The sequence below is a fragment of the Prionailurus viverrinus genome, chromosome F1, assembly GCF_022837055.1.
Source record: "Prionailurus viverrinus isolate Anna chromosome F1, UM_Priviv_1.0, whole genome shotgun sequence".
NCBI classification, from domain to species: domain Eukaryota; kingdom Metazoa; phylum Chordata; class Mammalia; order Carnivora; family Felidae; genus Prionailurus; species Prionailurus viverrinus.
The window spans coordinates 23,105,320-23,125,552 of NC_062577.1; positions in this window are offsets into that span (position 1 = coordinate 23,105,320).

Sequence of the window (20,233 nt, forward strand, 5' to 3'; positions counted from 1 at the left end):
CAGAGGTAGGGCATTCAGAGTTGAAAAGGCTGTATAAATCCTTATCACTTTTATTAATGGCTGCCTCAGACCAAATTCTGTTTAGAATTTCTTGCTAATGGAAGCTCCCAAACCTAAGTGTTCTCCTTTCTGTCAATTTCGGTCTAAAAAGTATAAACGCTGCCTGCCTGGGTCTTTTCTTCAGTTCTCAATTTGGTTACAGACAGTGAGCTAAACTTTGCTTTCTTCTCCTGTGAATCTGCCTCCTGTCAGTTTAATTCTTAGGCCAGCTAGAGGAACTTTGAGGAAGAGGAAAATATTTCCTCCTCAAGAGCTGGCATAGTCAGCAAGACAAACTTCCCTGCCTAGACACTGTTAGCTGAGACATCCTGGGACATCTGAGCAGCAGCTGGCAGAAGATAGGAATATTTCCATGTCAGCCCCTGGCTCTCTGCCCACAGGGTCTAATGGAGCAAGAGGGAGGAGTCCATTTTCTCTCACTTTCTAAGTTTAGTCAGATAAAACATTTGTAGAACTAGTTTCTTGGGCTTAGTGACTCTGGCAAATTTGGTAAAATACTCTTGGTGTGATTGATCCCTTTCCTCCCAGAGGTGGTTACTGTTTTCTTTGTCTTTTGTGTCATTGGTCACAAAAAGGATTTATAATACCACAGGGAAAGGACACCAGTCTAAGCCCTTATCCGCCTGCTGTTCAAGCCAGCTCACAGAGGGGGGAGCTCAGGTTCTCCTAAGACCAGTGTCTGTTTAGACAAACTTAGCTGTGGGTCCTCTCTGTAAAAACAAGATGAAGTTTTTCCTTTCATCTTGTTCTGCGTCCTAAGAACTTGGCTTTGTGACCAGTGAGAATATCTCTGGTCTCTGTCATCTGAAGGATGCACTTGCCGGGGTGTACCAGGTGGCCAGTGGGATAGAATACAGTTCTGAAACACAAGGCTCGCAGCAGCACTCTTTGTCGAGCCTCTCCCTTTCTCCAAGCTCTCAGTGGAGTTTGTCATGAGGGGTCCCAGCCATAAGGGATATGTGTGTCTCAAACTTCATTGATTGTTAATACTGGAAAGTCCCATTCCGGTGGTGCCTGCCTGGTGTCACAGATTAGCAGTCTGGGACTGGAGATGTCTCACATTTCCAGGAGAGAACAGAGACACTGTCTTCACTACACCATCCTTACTGCCTGTGCAATGAACACCTTTGCTTTCTTAGAGGATTTTTGGGATCATGGGGGCCAGCATCGGTGATGCCCTCTCTAAGCATGCCCTTTGCATCCATGGTCTAAGCCTGGAAAGTTGACTTTGGGTCTTTCTGTTACAAGGTGTGTTGGTTTGAGTAGCCGTTGAGGTTAATAAACACCTACTGGTTAGTGGCCAGATGGCAGATCCTTTAAATTTGTTATATCTGAAAGGAAAGACAAGTCTTTGTCTTATTAGTAAAACAACTAGCTTAGGGACTCCCTTGGTAAGATGAAAGAAGGGAAATTAGACTTAAGACCAAATTTAATGTCTGCATCCAACTAAAATCCCCCTTCTTACAATCTGGCCCCATCTACCTGCTCTAACTTCCCTTTTCCTACATCATTTACCGGGAGCACTCTGGCCTAATCTCTAGGTTCAAAGTATAGAGGTTACTCTTATAAATGCTGAAAGTGAGGAAATGAATTTAACCAGCTCCTGAGACTGGTAGTAAGGCTGGCTTTGCGCCTACTGTTTAGGCCTCTGCCAGCTTCATGCATTCCTATGCAATGTCCTTTATAGATCTATCCTAGACCCTCTCCCCCACCCCATCAAAATGAAATTCATGTCCCCTGAATAATCATGTCTCTTCACTCATAAAGCCCTTTTCCCTCCATTTTCAGAAGATCTCCCAAATTCAGGGAGCAATTAGAAAGATAGTTGTCATGCACAATACTTCCCCACAGAGAAAATAGGTGACCAAAATATCTCCTAGGTGCATCTGCAGATGATCAGCAGAAGGGCTGATGTTCAGGGACTGATAGACGCCAATGCTGAATTGTGTACACAGAAACAAGGCTTTTGTTAAAATGCTTTATACAGACCTTACAAAGGCCTAAGTTGTCTGATTTTCATTCTAGTTAAAATCTCCCTGATGTAAAGTAGCACGTTTAATTAAAAAGGTGGGTCAGTCCCTTAATACTTAGGCTATAAGCCAATTCCTTTGGGAGGATTAAAAACAACGGTCTTTGTCTTGCAAATCTCTACAAAACCAGAAATCCAACTCAAGAAATGGCCAAAGCCCACCTATCTTTACTAACCTCCAAAGCTCACCTGTATCTCTCAAAATGCTTGTAGATAAACATCAAGATATTGGAACAAAATTGTCCTGTATTTTAAAAAGGTCAATTACAGGGGCGCCTGGGTGGTTCTGTCGGTTAAGTGCTGACTTCGGCTCAGGCCATGATCTCATGGTTCCTGGGTTTGAGTCTGCATCAGGCTCTGTGCTGACAGCTCGGAGCCTGGAGCCTGCTTTGGATTCTGTGTCTCCCTCTCTCTCTGCTCCTTCCCCACTCGTGCTCTCTCTCTCAAAAATGAATAAAAATTAAAAAAAAAAAATTTTTAAAGAGGTCAATTACAACTACCCCAAATATCTTAGAAAAAATGTGCATTATTTCTTTTTTAAAGTTAGAAATCTTAGGTCTTTGAAACATAAACATAGCTCACAGTAACCTGAGAGTAAAGGGAAAAAATGGAAAGAGGCCTTTATTTAAAAAAAAAAAAAATTTAATGTTTATTTAGTTTTTTGAGACAGAGAGAGACAGAGCATGAACGAGGGAGGGTCAGAGAGAGAGGGAGACACAGAATCTGAACAGGCTCCAGGCTCTGAGCTGTCGGCACAGAGCCTGATGCGGGGCTCGAACTCACAGACCGTGAGATCCTGACCTGAGCCGAAGTCGGACGCTCAACCGACTGAGCCACCCAGGCGCCCCGAAAGGGGCCTTTAAAAAATACAAACAGTTAAAATGAATCTTGTGCCCAAATTCTAGCACTGCCTCCTTAAGATTACTGCCAGGGACAGATACAAATCTCAAAAGTCTTCCCCACAAATAGTAAAAGACTTTACTCATCTGAATGAGTAGACAGTTTATTCCAACTCTTATTTATAAGCTGGTGAGTTTTATAGTGTTGTAAAACAGAACTATAATACCTCTGTCTATATGTGTGTATTTGTGTACATTTTAGGTGTCGACCTTAAAAATAAAATGCCAGTTATTTTATCAGCAAAATGAGTTTATTTGGGACTAGCAGCAGAATTGTAATTCAGGACAAGCTCCTGGGTGGCTCAGTCAGTTAGTTGAGCTAATATGGTTATGATTGCGGACAGGGTGAAACAAGCTATGGGAACATCTGGTCAAATCAATCTAACCTGATTGGTGACATCCATAGTCTTATATATGTATTCAGTTGTGGCATTGGACTATGGAGAAATTAGTTACAAGACCAAAGGGTCTCTGACATTGTGAACAAATTGGAGTTTCTGGTGACAGATTTAAAACTCAGGGTTTCCCTTTTTGCAACAGACTGAGAAATGCACATAGGAGTATTATCTCTCCAAGTGAAAGGGGCGGGGGGCAGGGCGGGAAACAAGGTAAGAAGGAACAGTAAGGAGAGGGCATACCGGCCTGTTCTTATTGTCTTGGGAAAGCTGTCTTCTTCAGATAGATGCTTCAGTTCCTGGAAATCTTTACTTTTAGGTCACCTATGAGTGTGTGGATCTAGTCAGGGGTTGGTGCTTCCTTTTAGATGTGACACATGAATCCAAGGGTCTGGTCTTTGGAGTTTGGTGACACAAGAGTTGGTCTGACAGTTCCTGATTAATGTCTTTCCAACGGGGTTGAAGAGAGTCTTTCTGGAGATATGTTTTCCAGTAGATAAAGTCCCCAGTTTATAAAGGTGATGTTTTAATTTCTGTCTTCCAGGAGCATATGCTGTGGAATGAATGCTCTACAAAAGCGTGATTATTTTTAATAGAAGCAATGAGGCCTTTCCAATATTAAAGTATATCTCCTTTTATCGACTGTTGGTCAAAGCAGGAGGTAGTTGCATTGGGTATGCTATTCCAAAGAGAACAGATTCTCATGAACTTGTGTAAATACATACATTGTCATAAATGATAAGAATATTTAATAAGAGTTTAATATTTGATAATTAATTAAATATTTAATAAGAATTTAATAAGAGTTTCAGAATTCTAGAGGGATCAGGTAGGGAGAAAAAGTTAAATGCTTTAATTTTCATTTAGAGATATACTTTACTTGGGTAGAACAGTCGGTTGAGCGTCCGACTTTGGCTCAGGTCACGATCTCGTGGTTCGTGAGTTCGAGCCTCAGGTCAAGCTCACTACTGTAAGCCTGTCAGTGAAGAGCCTGCTTCAGATCCTCTGCTCCTCTCTCTCTGCCCCTCTCCTGCTTGCTCTCTCCCCTAAAATAAGTAAATTAAATAAAAATATATTTTACAAAATTGTTGTGAGCTATAGATAGATTATAGGAGAAGAAAAACAGAAGTCCTTTAAATCTGGAAAACAAAATACTAAAGCAATCTATCTTAGAAATTCTTACCCAGTTCAGTGTTATAATCTTAAATTTATTAAAAACTATCAAATATTTCCCATAACTATCCTTGAAGATGAAGTACTTAAAATCATGGCTATAGATGACAAAAGACTTAAAAATAGCAATGGTTAGAGGTCTCATGAGAGTTTATTATGAGGTAATTGGCAAGGGAATTTGGTTATTTCTGTGACATACTTCAAGATATGTCATATCGTAATATATAACAACATATTAGGGGCACCTGGGTGGCTCAGTTGGTTAAGCGTCTGACTTTGGCTCAGGTCATGATTTCACACTCATGAGTTCAAGCCCTGCATCAGGCTCTGTACTGACAGCCTGGAGCCTGCTTCCGATTCTGTGTCTCCCTCTCTCTCTCTGCCCCTCTGTCTCTGTCTGTGTCTCTCTCAAAAATAAACAAACATTAAAAAAAAAAAGAACATATCAGATTTCAAGGAGTTTCACACAATTTATAGACCACTTATTTTAACATATATCTACACAAAAATATTCAAATTTAGCATCTCTTATTTGACAATACTTGTCATGTAATTTAAAATACCCAATGTACCTAATTAGCACAGTTTAACCTTTCCCTTTTTATAAGGAGAGAGAGCAAACCTTTTGAGAAATTTCAAGCATCTTGTGGAAATACTCAGTTACTTTTAGAGAAAAAGACTATTTAAAATTTAATTTTGAGAAGTTTGTAAAAAAAAAAAAATCAAAAGGTGTTGGACAGTTGACCAAATAGAATTACAGATCATTATGAAGCAGTATTTAATTGTCTATTTGTACAAAGTGACAAGGGAAGATTTCAAAGACTCACAAAGTTGAAGCAAAACTTAGCTCTCTTAATATGCAGAAGACTTGGTTTTCCTGAGTGCTCCGAGACCTGATGAAGACAAAACAAGAGCACCTGGGTGGCTCAGTCAGTTTACCATCTGACTTCAGCTCGGGTTTGTGAGTTCGAGCCCCGCATCGGCCTCTGTGCTGACACCTCAGAGCCGGGAGCCTGCTTTGGAATCTGTGACTCTTTCTCTCCCTGTCCCTCCCCTGCTCCTATTCTGTCTCTCAAATGTAAATAAGTATTAAAAAATTTTTTTTTTAAAAAGACACAATATAAAACCTTTGTTTCCTATGCAGATTATGTTAAAGGTAAGGAAAACATTTGTTTACAACTTCTTATTGAAAACAGACCGATAATATAAGAAAACTTTGTTCTTTTAACCGAAGAAAAATGTTGATTATGAATTTTAAAAATATTTTTGATATTAAAACTCTTTTTAACTTAAATACATTCTAATTTTAGGTTGACTATATAGAATTCATTTCTCTATATTTCTTTTCCATAAAGCTTCTACAACTTTATATATCTATTTAAAATGAATTTTTTTCTTTTTTTCAATATATGAAGTTTATTGTCAAATTGGTTTCCATACAACACCCAGTGTTCATCCCAAAAGGCGCCCTCCTCAATACCCATTACCCACCCTCCCCTCCCTCCCACCCCGCATCAACCCTCAGTTTGTTCTCAGTTTTTAAGAGTCTTTTATGCTTTGGCTCTCTTCCACTCTAACCCCCCTTTTTTTTTCTTCCCCTCCCCCATGGGTTTCTGTTAAGTTTCTCAGGATCCACATGAGTGTGAAACATTTTGGTATCTGTCTTTCTCTGTATGGCTTATTTCTTTTATTTAAATTTTTTTTTTATTTTTTTTTCAACGTTTATTTATTTTGGGGACAGAGAGAGACAGAGCATGAACGGGGGAGGGGCAGAGAGAGAGGGAGACACAGAATTGGAAACAGGCTCCAGGCTCTGAGCCATCAGCCCAGAGCCCGATGCGGGGCTCGAACTCACGGACCGTGAGATCGTGACCTGGCTGAAGTCGGTCGCTTAACCGACTGCGCCACCCAGGCGCCCCTGTATGGCTTATTTCACTTAGCATCACACTCTCCAGTTCCATCCATGTTGCTACAAAGGGCCATATTTCATTCTTTCTCATTGCCACATAGTACTCCATTGTGTATATAAACCACAATTTCTTTATCCATTCATCAGTTGATGGACATTTAGGCTCTTTCCATAATTTGGCTATTGTTGACAGTGCTGCTATAAACATTGGGGTACAAGTGCTCCTATGCATCAGTACTCCTGTATTCCTTGGGTAAATTCCTAGCAGTGCTATTGCTGGGTCAAAGGGTAGGTCTATTTTTAATTTTTTGAGGAACCTCCACACTGTTTTCCAGAGTGGCTGCACCAATTTGCATTCCCACCAAGAGTGCAAGAGGGTTCCCATTTCTCCACATCATATCCAGCATCTATAGTCTCCTGATTGGTTCATTTTGGCCACTCTGACTGGCGTGAGGTGATATCTGAGTGTGGTTTTGATTTGTATTTCCCTGATAAGGAGCGACGTTGAACATCTTTTCATGTGCCTGTTGGCCATCTGGATGTCTTCTTTAGAGAAGTGTCTATTCATGTTTTCTGCCCATTTCTTCACTGGATTATTTGTTTCTCGGGTGTGGAGTTTGGTGAGCTCTTTATAGATTTTGGATACTAGCCCTTTGTCTGATATGTCATTTGCAAATATCTTTTCCCATTCTGTTGGTTGCCTTTTAGTTTTGTTGGTTGTTTCCTTTGCTGTGCAGAAGCTTTTTATCTTCATAAGGTCCCAGTAGTTCATTTTTGCTTTTAACTCCCTTGCCTTTGGGGATGTGTCAAGTAAGAAATTGCTACGGCTGAGGTCAGAGAGGTCTTTTCCTGCTTTCTCCTCTAGGGTTTTGATGGTTTCCTGTCTCACATTCAGGTCCTTTATCCATTTTGAGTTTATTTTTGTGAATGGTGTGAGAAAGTGGTCTAGTTTCAATCTTCTGCATGTTGCTGTCCAGTTCTCCCAGCACCATTTGTTAAAGAGACTGTCTTTTTCCCATTGGATATTCTTTCCTGCTTTGTCAAAGATTAGTTGGCCATATGTTTGTGGGTCTAGTTCTGGGGTTTCTATTCTATTCCATTGGTCTATGTGTCTGTTTTTGTGCCAATACCATGCTGTCTTGATGATTACAGCTTTGTAGTAGAGGCTAAAGTCTGGGATTGTGATGCCTCCTGCTTTGGTCTTCTTCTTCAAAATTCCTTTGGCTATTCAGGGCCTTTTGTGGTTCCATATGAATTTTAGGATTGGTTGTTCTAGTTTCGAGAAGAATGCTGGTGCAATTTTGATTGGGATTGCGTTGAATGTTGTAGATAGCTTTGGTTAGTATTGACATTTTGGCAATATTTATTCTTCCAATCCACGAGCATGGAATGTTTTTCCATTTCTTTGTGTCTTCTTCAATTTCCTTCATAAGCTTTCTATAGTTTTCAGCATACAGATCTTGTACATCTTTGGTTAGATTTATTCCTAAGTATTTTATGCTTCTTGGTGCAATTGTGAATGGGATCAGTTTCTTTATTTGTCTTTCTGTTGCTTCATTATTAGTGTATAAGAATGCACCTGATTTCTGTACATTGATTTTGTATCCTGCAACTTTGCTAAATTCATGTATCAGTTCTAGCAGACTTCTGGTGGAGTCTATCGGATTTTCCATGTATAATAGCATGTCATCTGCAAAAAGTGAAAGCTTGACTTCATCTTTGCCAATTTTGATGCCTTTGATTTCCTTTTGTTGTCTGATTGCTGATGCTAGAACTTCCAAGACTATGTTAAACAACAGTGGTGAGAGTGGACATCCCCGTCGTGTTCCTGATCTCAGGGAAAAGCTGTCAGTTTTTCCCCATTGAGGATGATATTAGCTGTGGGATTTTCATAAATGGCTTTTATGATATTTAAGTATGTTCGTTCTATCCTGACTTTCTCGAGGGTTTTTATTAAGAAACGTTGCTGAATTTTGTCAAAGGCCTTTTCTGCATCGATTGACAGGATCATATGGTTCTTATCTTTTCTTTTATTAATGTGATGTATCACACTGATTGATTTGCGAATGTTGAACCAGCCCTGCATCCCAGGAACGAATCCCACTTGATCATGGTGAATAATTCTTTTTATATGCTGTTGAATTCGATTTGCTAGTATCTTATTGAGAATTTTTGCATCCATATTCATCAGGGATATTGGCCTGTAGTTCTCTTTTTTTACTGGGTTTCTGTCTGGTTTAGGAATCAAAGTAATACTGGCTGCATAGAATGAGTCTGGAAGTTTTCCTTCCTTTTCTATTTTTTGGAATAGCTTGAGAAGGATAGGCATTGTCTCTGCTTTAAACGTCTGGTAGAACTCCCCTGGGAAGCAATCTGATCCTGGACTCTTATTTGTTGGGAGATTTTTGATGACTGATTCAATTTCTTCGCTGGTTATGGATCTGTTCAATTTCCTCCTGATTGAGTTTTGGAAGTGTGCGGGTGTTTAGGAATTTGTCCATTTCTTCCAGGTTGTCCAGTTTGTTGGCATATAGTTTTTCATAGTATTCCCTGATAATTGTTTGTATCTCTGAGGGATTGGTTGTAATAATTCCATTTTCATTCATGATTTTATCTATTTGGGTCATCTCCCTTTTCTTTTTGAGAAGCCAGGCTAGAGGTTTATCAATTTTGTTTATTTTTTCAAAAAACCAACTCTTGGTTTCGTTGATCTGCTCTGCAGTTTTTTTAGATTCTATATTGTTTATTTCTGCTCTGATCTTTATTATTTCTCTTCTTCTGCTGGATTTAGGCTGTCTTTGCTGTTCTGCTTCTATTTCCTTTAGGTGTGCTGTTAGATTTTGTATTTGGGATTTTTCTTGTTTCTTGAGATAGGCCTGGATTGCAATGTATTTTTCTCTCAGGACTGCCTTTGCTGCATCCCAAAGCGTTTGGATTGTTGTATTTTCATTTTCATTTGTTTCCATATATTTTTTAAATTTCTTCTCTAATTGCCTGGTTGACCCATTCATTCTTTAGTAGGGTGTTCTTTAACCTCCATGCTTTTGGACGTTTTCCAGACTTTTTCCTGTGGTTTATTTCAAGCTTCATATCATTGCAGTCTGAAAGTATGCATGGTATGATTTCAATTCTTGTATACTTATGAAGGGTTGTTTTGTGACCCAGTAGGTGATCTATCTTGGAGAAGGTTCCATGTGCACTCGAGAATAAAGTATATTCTGTTGCTTGGGATGCAGAGTTCTAAATATATCTGTCAAGTCCATCTGATCCAATGTATCATTCAGGGCCCTTGTTTCTTTATTGACCGTGTGTCTAGATGATCTATCCATTTCTGTCAGTGGAGTGTTAAAACCCCGCAATTACCATATTCTTATCAATAAGGTTGCTTATGTTTGTGATTGTTTTATATATTTGGGGGCTCCTGTATTCGGCGCATAGACATTTATAATTGTTAGCTCTTCCTGATGGATAGAGCCTGTGATTATTATATAATGCCCTTCTTCATCTCTTGTTACAGCCTTTAATTTAAAGTCTAGTTTGTCTGATATAAGTGTGGCTACTTCAGCTTTCTTTTGACTTCCAGTGGCATGATAAATAGTTCTCCATCCCCTCACTTTCAATCTGAAGGTGTCCTCAGGTCTAAAATGAGTCTCTTGTAGACAGCAAATACATGGGTCTTGTTTTTTTATCCATTCTGATACCCTATGTCTTTTGGTTGGTGCATTTAGTCCATTTACATTCAGTGTTATTATAGAAAGATATAGGTTTAGAGTCATTGTGATGTCCGTAGGTTTCATGCCTGTAGCAATGTCTCTGGTACTTTGTCTCACAGGATCCCCCTTAGGATCTTGTAGGGCTGGTTTAGTGGTGACGAATTCCTTCAGTTTTTGTTTGTTTGGGAAGACCTTTATCTCTCCTTCTATTCTGAATGACAAACTTGTGGGATAGAGGATTCTCGGCTGCATATTTTTTCTGTTCATCAGTTAGAGCACGTTTATCTCTAGCTGCTTTCAGAATTTTCTCTTTATTCTTGTATTTTGCCAGTTCACTATGATATGTTGTGCAGAAGATCGATTCAAGTTACGTCTGAAGGGAGTTCTCTGTGCCTCTTGGATTTCAATGTCTTTTTCCTTCCCCAGATCAGGGAAGTTCTCAGCTATGATTTCTTCAAGTACACCTTCAGCACCTTTCCCTGTCTCTTCCTCCTCTGGAATACCAATTATGCGTATATTATTTCTCTTTAGTGCATCACTTAGTTCTCTAATTTTCCCCTCATACTCCTGGATTTTTTTTATCTCTCTTTTTCTCAGTTTCTTCTTTTTCATAATTTTATCTTCTAGTTCACCTATTCTCTCCTCTGCCTTTTCAATCCGAGCCGTAGTTGTCTCCATTTTATTTTGCAGTTCATTGACAGCATTTTTTAGTTCCTCCTGGCTGTTCCTTAGTCCCTTGATCTCTGATCTCTGTAGCAATAGATTCTCTGCTGTCCTTTATACTGTTTTCAAGCCCAGCAATTAATTTTATGACTATTCTAAATTCACTTTCTGTTATATTGTTTAAATAGTTTTTGATCAGTTCATTAGCTGTCATTATTTCCTGGAGGTTTTTTTGAGGGGAATTCTTCCGTTTCGTCATTTTGGATAGTCCCTGGAGTGGTGTGCAACTGCGGGGCACTTCCCCTGTGCTGTCTTGAGTCACTTGTGTTGGTGGGCGGGGCTGCAGTCAGACCTGATGTCTTCCCCCAGCCCACTGCTGGGGCCACAGTCAGACTCGTGTGTGCCTTCTCTTCCCCTCTCCTAGGGGTGGGATTCACCGTGGGGTGGCATGGCCCGTCTGGGCTACTTGCACAGTGCCAGGCTTGTGGTGCTGGGGATCTGGAGTATTAGCTGGGGTGGATGGGCAAGGTGCACGGGGTGGGAGGGGTAGGCTCAGCTCGCTTTTCCTTCGGAGATCCGCTTTGGGAGGGGCCCTGCGGCACCAGGAGGGAGTCAGACCCGCCAGGAGGGATGAATCCGCAGAAGCACAGCGTTGGGTGTTTGCGTGGTGCAAGTTCCCTGGCAGGAACTGGTTCCCTTTGGGATTTGGCTGGGGGATGGGCGGAGGAGATGGCACTGGTGAGCGCCTTTGTTCCCCCCCCCCCCCCGAAACTGAGCTCTGTGTCCCGGGGCTCAGCAACTCTCCCTCCCATTGTCCTCCAGCCCTCTCGTTCTCCAAGCAGAGCTGTTAGCTTATAACCTTTCAGATGTCAAGTCCCACTTGGCGGTTTTCTGGGTTTCTGGGATCAGCAGGACGCGCAGTGAGCCCAGCATCCTCCTATGCTGCCATCTTCCCAGGATTCGCCCAAAATGAATTTTTTTTAAATTCTGAAACAATCATTTTACTTTAGAAAAAAATTATTTTTTTTTACTTTACCAAGAAAAAAACCCCAAACCCTCATATTCTTTGTAATTTTTTAAAATATTTATTCATTTTTGAGAGACAGAATATGAGCAGGGGAAGGGCAGAGAGGGAGACACAGAATCTGAAGCAGGCTCTAGGCTCTGAGTTGTCAGCACAGAACCCAATGTGGGGCTCGAACTCATGAACAATGAGATCATGACCTGAGCTAAAGTTGGATACTCAGCCCACTGAGCCACCCAGGTGCCCCCAAAACCCTCATATTTCTTCATACTTTCCTTATCTAAAACACACATTCTATTTTTTAAACTTACTTTTCATATGTATTTTCTTTCACTTTTATTATTTCTAGTAGTTTTAGGAAAACATCTTTTTGGGTGACAATTTCAACTTTAAGAGTTCAAGTGTCATTTTCTCAATTTCAAAAACTTACAGAGCTTATCTAGAAAAGAAATGTAAGACAGTCGGCCAGAGTAATTACAGATTTACTCTTAGAGGATAGTATAATTGCTCAGGTATTACATTAAAAGAATGTAAACTTCTCTTACATAATCTAGTTATAAACCATATGCTTTTTGGAAACTATAGAATGAGATTTCCTCATGTGTATAGGCTCATCCTCACACCGCTCTGTTGGACTGGGAGTGATCAAACAGGAAGGGGCAACAGGATCCTCACTGTATTGTTGAAGAGGTCGCACTAAGCTGAATGGCAGAATGAAGATCTGAAAAATAGGACAACTTTTAAACTGATGGCAGAGCTATAAGGCTCTGGAGGGCTTCACCAGAACTCCAAGCCTTGCAAGGAGTTAGAAGAAAAGGGGAATATTCTTTTACATAGATGGTTGCCTGAATGCAAATCTGAAAAGAACACAAAAAAGTATGAGCCTATCAAAAAGTGATTACAGTTTGGCTTTGAGGGTTTATCACTCTGTGTGTACAGGACAGAGAGGGTGGTTGTTTTGCATTCCCCACTTCAGCTGGCTGAACAGACCCCTTTGTTGCTCACCTGACTGTGATATAAGAGTAGTGGCTTTCAAACACATTGGATTGTTCCTTAGCAGGAATATAGTGTAGTATATTAGGGCCCATCATATATACCTATGTATGTAAAACTATATAGGTAACAGGGAGCCCTGATTGCTAGAGAAGCCCAGGGCCACATAGGCAACCTAAGTGGGGACTGACTACGGCCAGTTTAAAAGCTGCTGCGTCACAAAGATTTTCCGGAAGGGGGCTCTCTTCCATCTGAGGCTGCTCAAGTGCTTGGGGTCAGCTGGAGCTCCATAGGCCTGGAATGCCCATGGAATGCCTAACCCAAGGCTGGCTGATAGGGGGAACTGCACACATGCTGGCAGGATAGTTGGGGACCTAAACCAGGACACATATTCCTCCAATTAAACCTCCTACAAGGCCAACAAGGAACTGAAAGAATTTCCTTCTTTTTAGTGAATCTGTTTTTGACATAGGTTGTGCTAAAACTGAGCACAATTTTGGGATCTATATCTGGCTTGAAAATCCTGCATATTAAACTTCAGAACATAGCCTAGTATTCTAAGTTCCAATATGACCAGGACAGGTTTTAGTAACATAGGTTCCCATATTCTTGGGGTAGAAAAATATGGTGTAAGAAAGAAGCCTCATGGGGGCACCTGGGTGGTTCAGTCGGTTGAGCATCTGACTTCAGCTCAGATCATGATCACACACTTTGTGGACTCGAGCCTCCTATCAGGCTCTGTGCCAACAGCTCAGAGCCTGGAGTCTGTTACAGATTCTGTGTCTCCATCTCTGTCTGTCTCTCTTGCACTCAAGCTCTGTCTCTCTCTCAAAAATAAATAAAACATGAAAATAAATTTAAAAAGAGAGGTCTCATGTATACCATGAAGGATAATGATATGTGTTATATGCTAAGTTTCCTATGAAAATTTCACTATATACCTTACAGGATGTCTCTGTTCATTTAAAGTCTGGCTATAGTATCCATGGATCTATTGTTCATTTTCTAATAGGTGATTATGGATTAGTGTTAATAGGGAGTGTAGCAAATTATCAATTTTCGACCTATTTATACTTAAAGATATAATGATCTATTCTGCATATTAAGCAGCTGCTCTTTTACAAATACTAGCACAGAGTAAATCAGGAGTTAAATCTGGGTTATTGTCACAGAGTCTCTGCCATGTGTCCAGTGCTGAACTCAAAAGTAAGATAAGGGAAAAGTAGAAAAGTTAGTCCCTGGTTGTCTTGGCATATACACTGGGTTACAATAGCAAAGGCAAGTTAGTAATTCTGGTGAATCTTCATCCTCCAAGTCAATGTCTAGTAGGGAGTGTTGTTGAGGATCCTTGTGGATTCTTATGGAGCTTTCCACTGCTTCATCAGCATCCCTGAATATTTGGTTTCTCCATTGATTGAAGGATTCCCAGCAAATAGATGGCACTGATAATAAAGGATGGGATGGAGAGGCTGGGCTTGGTGATGTGGATAATGTTGGGGATGCTGGTGACTTCTCAGTTGCAATAAGGTGACCAGGCTGATTTCTGAAGAAAGTGGAGGATGTCACAGAGGGTGGAGTATCTAGACCAGAAGGTTGCATTCCGCTTTGGAACAGTGGCACAACTACTCTTGCTGGAGCTGTCAGAAGATTATCCATCGCTGCAATGAGTATGGTAACCAACAATAAACAACAGGCAGAATGGTATAGCCAACAGGCAGCGTGCTACTGACCAGGTTAGAGATACTGATAGAGTTAAAGATGCATAGTGGATTCATGCCTACAAAATATAGGTAGGTGTACTGTACTATAAATTTTCAATTCTTCCTTGTTGTTCTTGCCACTTAAGGAAATCTATAGTTATTATGGCCACTGTTCCAATACACCTCTAAGTGCAATCATCCCGCACATGTTAGGCTAAATATTAGGCATCTGGTACTGATAAAATAAAAGATGGTGTTCTTCCCTCCTGAAATTGCTAGGGAGGCATCACATTATTTTCCTTAACTTGATGTGATATACTTTTTCCTTTGGTCACCCAATACGTTTGATTAGTAGCAGGTGCTATTTTCCCCTGAGTACTATATATATTATTATGTTTTGTTTTGTAAAGTTTATTTTGAGAGAGAGAGAGAGAGAGAGAGAGAGAGAGAGAGAGAGAAGGGGAGGGGCAGAGAGAGAGGGAAAGAGAGGATCCCAAGGAAACTCCACACTGCCAGTGCAGAGCCTGACTCGAGTCTTGAACTCATGAACCATGAGATCATGACCTGAGCTGAGACCAAGATTCAGACACTTAATTGACTGAGCCACCCAGGTGCCCCTATATATTATTATGTTTTTAATTAATACTTTTTCTTTTGGTTTAGATTCTGGGGTGTTCGTGCTAATTCTTATCTCTGTAGATGACTGCAATATTTATTTAATAGTTTTTCCATCCTTTCTATAATGATGATTTGGAGATCTTGCCACCCCCAGATTGTTTTGGTCCAAGCTTTCATATCTGGATTGTTAGCAAGAATTCTAAGCTTTTGCTTGAGTAAACCATTATACTTCTCAATTGATCCAGAGGCAACTGGATTGTAGGGTAAGTTTACATTCCAATTATGACTTCTTCCTTAGCTCATTCTTATATTCACTTACCTGTGAAGTGGGTGCTGTAATCTGATTTTATTATGGTTGTAATACCATATCAAGCATTGGTATTTTCTATTCTGATGGTGAATTTTTAAAAATAATTTCCCTGCAAGGATAGGATGATCCTATTGGTGATCATGTGTCTACAATGGCACATGCATATAGTTTATTCTTTGATAAGGGCAAATGTCCTGTATAATCAATTTGTATAATTTTGAAGGGTCTGTCACTTTAACCTTATCTGGTGTATTCATTAATTACTTCCAAGCTTTAAACTTTCAGAAATTCTCATATTTCTTAATTTGAAATTGAAGACATTTCATGGGTATATACATGCTTCTTTCCTCTAACCATGTTCTAGTGCCATGTGTAACAGCATGACTTCTTTGGTGATGTGCCCATGCAATGGTCCTATCAGTTGGCATAGCTGTGCATTTAGATATTACATTCTAATGTCTTTCTTCTTTATTTTATGGTTATGTTTTGAATTGGTTATCTCCTTAGCCATGAATCATTTTTTTTTAAGATAAATTTTAGGATTCTTTGATTTACTAGTTTTCTTGTTGAGTTTACCTAGTTATTAAATTTGGTTACTTCAGAGTTGTCCTTTTGATCTGTAGAGACATGTATGATGAATAGGGCCATGTTAGCCAGTGATATTTTCTGCCATCTGTCCTTACTGCATATGCTATTTCTCATTTTCCATTCATTTTCCTGCCATGTTCCTGACCAAAGAGCTTTTCCATTAGCTACTTCCCACAGGTCTGATAAAACATGTGTCATTCTACTTTTTTTTGAACTGAGTGTTCCCTCATCAATTTTAAAATTAGTTCGGTGTACTGTGCTGCTTTTCCAGAGCGTGCTTCTGTCAGGATTAGACCATCATTAGTCCTCAAGGTTGCAGTCTACCAGTATAATCCAGATGATGTCATGGAGGCTGATCCATCTGTAAACCATTCAGAGGACCAGGGTGCTCCCATTGCCCAAGTGCTCAAGCTTGGATAGGCTTACCCTGTTGGAAATTCTAGCAACTTCACTATTGGTATTGCAGAGATTTCCTCAGTTCATGCAGATGGTTCAAACTTCATCCATTAGTCCTGCTTGGAAAAACACAATTTCCACTTAGAACTTTATGGTCAGGAGTTGTTCCCCTCTGTGAGGGGTCTGCTTTACCCACTCCAAAATAGGCTATTGGCATTTAACTATAATTGGTTTATATTCTGTTACTGGCTCTGTGTTCTGTAGGGCCACATAGAGTGCCTAAGTGAGCATTCCAATTGGTTATCTGGTCTTGGACCATGGGAACTTATTAGTCCTAAACACAATCTGGTAAAATTTGAGGTCCTGCAATGTTTTAATCCACAGACACCATGTTGTAAACCTTGTGAGTATAGACACTTCAGTTTGTATTTGGAGTCCTTACTATCTGACACCAATGTATTAAGAATTTGAGTGCATTTTTGAAATAACTGAAGCCTGCTTTTTGAGTCGCTGTCCAACTGAATTCCCTATCTTCCTTGTTACTTCATAAATGTGTTTTAGTATTATCCCCATTAGAGGTATGTGCTGTTTCCAATATCTAAACAGTCCTATCAGTTTCTGAGCTGCTGCTTTTGTGGTAGCAGCTGGGATGCAATCTATCTTGTTTATGACTGGGTCTGTTATTTTTCTGTCTTCAGAGGACCAAATTATGCCTAGAAATTTTACAGTTGTGTGGGGTCCTTAGATGTTACTTGGGTCAATTGTCCATGCTCTGAGTGTAAGGAATTCAATTAACTCTATTACAACCCTAGTCTGTTCCAAGTTAGCACCATAAATGAGCATGTCACCAATATAAGAAATGCTGGTGTGTGTGTGTGTGTGTGTGTGTGTGTGTGTGTGTTGTTTTCCTGAAAAGCCTGGATGTCTTGTGTTAGAAGGTTGTGTGCTATTACTGGCTGTTAAGGTCTCCTGTTGGTAATCTAGTAAACTGATATCATTTGCCTTGTCATGTGAATGCAGTCAGGAGTAGGTTCTCCTTATCAACTGGAATAGCAAAGAACATGTCACATGAATCTATCCCCATGAATAAGTTCCAGATCCAGTGGTGGTATTGTTTATGCCTATATTCAGGAGTGCTCCTTCAATTTGGAGAGAGTATTTACATTCCTAATATCTACTAGATAAATCTATCTGACCTTTCTGGATTTTTGACAGGACAGATTTATTTATATGGTGAAATAGTAGGAACAATCATTTGTTTCTTTAGAAGTTCCTGAATGGTTCCTTATGATGTGTCCTATTATATCAATTCCAAGAATTTTTTCTAAATTGGGACTTTGAAAGCATTTAAAGTCTGTCCTCAGGCGGGGCACCTGGGTGGCTCAGTTGGTTAAGTGACTTCAGCTCAGGTCATGATCTCACGGTTTGTGGGTTTAATCCCCGCATTGGGCTCTCTGCTGACAGCTCAGAGCCTGGAGCCTGCTTTGGATTCTATGTCTCCCTCTCTCTCTGCCCCTCCCTTACTCGTGCTCTGTCTCTGTCTCAAAAATAAACATTAAAAGAAATAAAGTCTGTCCTCAGGGGCATCTGGCTGTCTCAGTCAGTAGAGTGTGTGACTTTTGATCTCAGGGTTGTGAGTTTGAGTCCCACATTGGGTATAGAGATTGCTTAAAAATAAAATCTTAAAAAAAAATCTGCCCTGATTGTTAGGAATCTATGTGTATATTCATGTGCATGGGGTTAATTTTCCTTCTAATCCTTCAGTTGGTCCCTTTTTATTGTTTAAATTCTCAAATTAGTAGGATATCTTTGTATCAAAATTAGTAGGATATCTTTGTATCATTGTTACTGGGACCCTGTATCTAACAATACAGCAGTATACATAATATTTTTATTTGCAAGAGAAGTTTCTATTTATACGGCCAGTGTAACATATGGGCAATTGTCTCTGGCCTGGGGCAAGGATAAAAAACTGCTGAGTCCTGTGGGGAGCTCACAGGGTTTGCTCTCTTGGGCTAGCAGTGATTTGTCTGTTAATGGGATTAGGTTTTGTAAAGGAGTAGTATTTACAGTAAATGGACTAGTGGGTATATGTGGGTTTATTTTCCGCAATTCTATTTACTGTACAAGTTTGGTTGTTTTTCTGCCTGTGTAGTTTCTGGAGCATTTTTTGAGTTTCTATGGTTATAATTGGTTTTCAAGGGTGGTGGTCTAAATGGTCTAGGTAGCCAAAAGGGCCTTGTAGATTTGGGTCTAGATGGCCTATTTTGATTGCCTTTTTTTTTTTTAATTTTTATGAGGCATAGGCTTCTATTGTCTATATACGTAAGTGTTAAAATTATCCTTTATATCTTGACTTAGTTCCTCAGCTGTCCTTATCAAGCCAATCAGTTCTCCTGTTTCTGGGGCCTACAAATACTATAAATAATGCTGTTGTGACTGTGGGCAGGGGAAGGGGTACAGCTTTTAGACTTCTTAATTCTCTTGCTTCCACATTTAGCAGTGTTGGTTTCTGCCCTTATCATAAATCATAGTTAATAGTCCTAATTTCATTATATTAGTAGCGTCCCCTGCTGTTTCCTATGGAGGTGTTGTGAGGGATGATATATTTGGAGTAGACCATCTTCATCTCCAGGTTGCTGCTACCCAAAGATTTTATAAATTAGTACTGTTTTCCCCCAGATGCTCTAAGGTATTGATTCAATGTAGCAATGCTGGTAATGGGTTTGAGGTTCACAATCTCTGCTCCTGTGAGGATCAGGTTTTGTCCTCCTTTGGACCATAAATCTAATAGTCACTGAGTTTGTAGGTCAAAATCAGTATGTTGGAATTCCAGTTTTTGTTCTTTATTGTTTGGTATAAGGTTTCTCTTTAGTGATTCTGATTGGTTCCATATTATCATTTGTTGTGGTTTTGTCTATTTTCATCGGCCTAGCTTCTAGGTAGTTAAAATGAACAGGGTCAAAAAGGGTTAAAATAATCAGCTCAGGGTGTGGGTTGGTGCCCTAAGGAGCATTCTACCCTGGAGATCACTTTTTGTGCTGGCACTTTTCCTTTCTATCTATAGGCATCTATGCAAGCTAATGCTCTTAATAAGAGTGCTGTGATGTCTTTAGTTGGTCTTTTTAATACAGGATGTAACTCAGTGGGTCAGGTGATCAGGCCAACATCTGGAGTCTCAAATTTTGTCCAATCTAAAATTTCAATAGGTCTCTCAGAATCCTCTGAAGTTAATTATGTAATCTATTCTACCCCTAAACAGCCTCTTGAGTGATTTTGGTGGGATTAGTGAACAAGGCATATTTTCAATCTGTTCCCATTCAGAACTATGTTCAAAATAGGTTTTGTTATGGAAGTCTGCTGATGGGGAGGAAATAGTGCATGTGCAAGACAAGCAAATCAGCGTATCTAGGGACCTGTTTCAGAAAACTTGTCGGGGGTAGCCTGGTCATGGCAGTAGGCCATTGGGGTATAGGGCATCTTCCCAATTCTAAGTCCTAACCTACACCGATGTGTAGATTCTCCCTGAAGGCAGAGGAGGAAGACCTAGACTGCCTTGCACAGTTTGCTTGTGCAAAGTGGCCCAAGTATCCTATAATAAGGGACACCTGGGTGCCTTGGAGAATCCCAGAAGCCATCAGAAAACCAGTGAAAATATAAACTTTCACCAGTTTAAAGCTGACACCTCAGAAATATTTTTGGGCTTGGCCTCTCAGTGCCCTGGTAGTGATATAGGTAAGATTGGGGACCAGCCAGAGCTCCA